Source organism: Panthera pardus, unplaced genomic scaffold, assembly GCF_024362965.1.
Source record: "Panthera pardus isolate Hobbes unplaced genomic scaffold, ASM2436296v1 HiC_scaffold_21, whole genome shotgun sequence".
Classification (NCBI taxonomy): domain Eukaryota; kingdom Metazoa; phylum Chordata; class Mammalia; order Carnivora; family Felidae; genus Panthera; species Panthera pardus.
This window is the reverse complement of record NW_026526777.1, coordinates 28,452,533-28,456,044: the sequence shown is the minus strand read 5'-3', so window position 1 is coordinate 28,456,044 and position 3,512 is coordinate 28,452,533.

Here is a 3,512-nt window from a genome sequence, read left to right as displayed (position 1 = left end):
CTGGGCAAGCTGGTGGCCGGCCCTTGACGGTTGGCCTTGCCACACCAAAGCACACGGGCACTCCCCGGCAGCCCGGAGGTCCCTCCCATGTCACCACCCTGACCGGCCTAAGTTTTTTTAAATTTTTATTTTCTTGCTTTTCTCATCCTTCAGCTTTATAAATTAAAAAAAAAAAAAAATGTTATCTTCAGTTTGAATCTCTGTGACACCTAGGGCATCTTATCTTCCTAATCGGTGCTAAATGGCTGGCTTTAGGCTTGCGGGGAGTGAGAACACTGTGGGTGAGGCCAGAATAACAAAGTTACCATTGATTTGACATTTGCCAAGCCATGAATTGCCTGATTGTATTCTTCCATTCCCCTAATGGAGTATGTACTATTCTTGCCCTCAATTTCCCAAGGGGAAACTGAAACCGAAGGGATGCCCCAGGTCACCTTTAAATAGTGCAGCCAGGATTTGGAGTTGGATTTTCCTGAGGTCCCTTGGTGAGCCAGGGGCCGCAGCAGAGTCTGGTGGGGAACTCAGAAGAGAGCATCCATGCACTGGTTACTCAGGGCCATGGAGAAGGGCTCAGAGAACGTGTTAGCCATTCACTCCACAAGCACCTACTGAGTACTTACTGGGTGCCGGGCAATGCGGACACCAAAATGAAAAAACAAAACAACAACAACAACAAAAAACCCAAACCAGTCCTGGCCCTCGAAGAGTGCACGGTTTGGGTGGAGATGTCAAATAAACAGGTTACTGCAGGATAACCTGAGTGCTATATTGGAGGTGTGTGCTTCACACTGGGGGAGGTGAAAGAGGGAGTGATTCACTCTGCTGTGCATAAAACAAACAGACTGGCTGAGAGTTGGCCCGTGTGCTAGGCACTGCGCTGGGTGTTAGAACAAGACCCAAGAGGGAGAGGGGCCCCCTCAGCAGAAGGGACAGCTGCACCGAGGTGTGGAGGCACGGGGCACTGTGGTCACGGTGGGGGGGTGTCAGGGTGAGGAGAAGGACACACGGAGCCACATCACAGAAGACTGTGCAGGTGCATGTAAGGGGTCTGCAATTTACCCCATAGCTGGAGGTTTGTCCAGCCTTTTGGGATATAAAGACCCTTTAAAAAAATTTTTTTTTAATGTTTACTTATTTTTGAGAGAGAGAGAGAGAGCGCACAAGCAGGGGTGGGGCAGAGAGAGAGAGGGAGACACAGAATCCAAAGCAGGCTCCAGGCTCTGAGGGGTCAGCACAGAGCCCATGCGGAGCTCGAACTCACGACCTGTGGGATCATGACCTGAGCCGAAGTCGGATGCTCAACCAGCTGAGCCACCCAGAGGCCCTTATGAAGACCCTTTTTATTTTATTTTTTAATGTTTATGTATTTATTTTGAGAGAGATAGAGCATGAGCAGAGGAGGGGCGGGGGGGGGGGGGGAGAGAAAATCAGTCCTGTCAGTCCAGAGCCCGACACAGGGTTCAAACCCATGAACCGTGAGATCATGATCTGAGCCAAAATCAAGAGCTGGACGCTTAACTGACTGAGCCACCCAGGCGCCCCAGGATATGAAGACCCTTTTTAAAAAAACAGTTTGCAAACTTCTGAGGACCTCTGCCTCCTAGGAGTTTGGCTTTCAGTATCTTTAGATTGAGAAATACTCGTGCACGTGTGCACTTTCTCAAGGTGTCCTTTTCTCTCCTGCACTCAAATGTCTGTCCTGCAAGACTGTGTCACTCCCCTCTGAGTTCCCTCCCCCAATCTCTGCAGCCAGAGGATCTTTCAAACTTGCATCTGGTGCTGATCTAGCCCTTACCGAAAGCCCTTGACAGCTTTCCTTTGTCCCTAAGGTCAAGTCCAAGCTCCTCAACCCAGCTCAGCAGGCCGCGGGCGACCTGAATTGTGTCCGTCTCCCCAGCCTCCTCTCGAGCCTTGGGTCTTTCCCTCTGTTCCGATCATCCCGGCCTTTATTTGCTGATAAACTGCTCTGTAGAGGTGCTGACAAGGTGTTCCTAATTCTACTTCTGTATAGGCGCCCCCTACTTCAAGGTGTAAGGGAGCAAGGAGGTGAGGGGTCTGGCCGACTTCTACAGATGTTGCAGGGCATTCCCATGTCCTAAACTGATACATATCCCTACAGCTAATGCAAGGAGGGCAGCGGTAGAAGGCAGGAGGCACACGTCCTTCAGGGCATGCAGCGCTGTGCCCTCCCTCGTGTCCCCTCTCCTGCCCCTGCTCCAAGGTGTAGGGAGAGTCAGGGCCCTGGCTCTCCTATCTCAATGGGGCCTGGGCCAAGGCACCACCTGGTGTGAAATGAGGTGAGGCAGATGTCAGCCTTGGCCTTCTGGACTTTGTTTGAGCCTCGTGGGGAGTCCGTGTTCTGCTGGGGATGATGAGGCGGAATCCCAAGGGCCTGGTCTAAGCTACAGCCAGACCCAGTCTCCCCCTCGCTCATTTGACTTCAAAGTCCTGAAGGTGATTCCGGCAGGTGCGAGGTGATTTCTCAGGGCAGGGTACGTAGACCAGACCTGGCCTATTTCTTCTCCTTGACAAACTTCTCTTCCTTCCAAAGGATGTTGTGGGTTGGGATGGTCTTAGAGGAAGCCCAACATCCGGGGCCTCTTTTGACATTCCTGTCGCAAGATTTGAACCCCTGGCCCAGGTTGTAAGAGGGGGCCTAGTAACTGTCCCTTAACAGCTTAGTCAGGACCAACTGGACCCCTGGCTAAAATTTTTAGCTCTGATCCTACCTCAGGTGGCTTCATGGAGATTCAGCCTGCCCGTCTCTCCCCAGATGGTGATAAAGGCCTGGGGGCTGGGAGGATGGGGCCCTGATGAGTGAAGAGAGGGTAGACACCCAGCAGCCTTCCCCATGCCAGGCTAGAGACCTGGCACTGGGCTCTTAGCAGCCTGGAAAGCTGTTATTCTAGAACCTGATAACTGCCGGGGCTGGGCCGAAGATAAGGGGCAGCTGTTTGAAGTCCAGAGAGATAAGAACTTCAGAGAAAGTTGATAAGAGGAGTGAGATGCACAGGGTTAGGCTCCCCTGTCTCTCCGGCTTGCCTTTTGCCAGTTTCGATGCCAGCACCCCGCCCCCACGTCACATCCCCCAGCACAGCACGGAGCCTCCATGGCACTGGTCTCCTGACAGGTGGTCTGAGCATCTCTCCTGGTGTCTGTCTGGGCCTGCAGGTCTCTGCTCTCGTCCTACAGATGGCAGCCAGCCCTGCCTTCCCAACCTCATTTCTTTGCTGCCCGTGGGGCCTTCTTCCCGAATGCATTCACTCATTTAACATATATTTTATGCGTGCCTTGTCAGGCACGGCTCTGGGCACCAGAGATACAGCAGGGAATCCACCGGACACGGTCTCTGCTGTCATGCGGTTTATGCTCTGGGTGGTTGGGGACAGACCACGAACAGTGATTGCAGCTAGTGGTGAGTGCCATCGAGGAAGCGGCGGGGACAACGCGGAGGGCACCTGGGCATGGCGACCGGGGGCTTGAGACAGAGTGGTCAGGATGGCCCTTCTAAG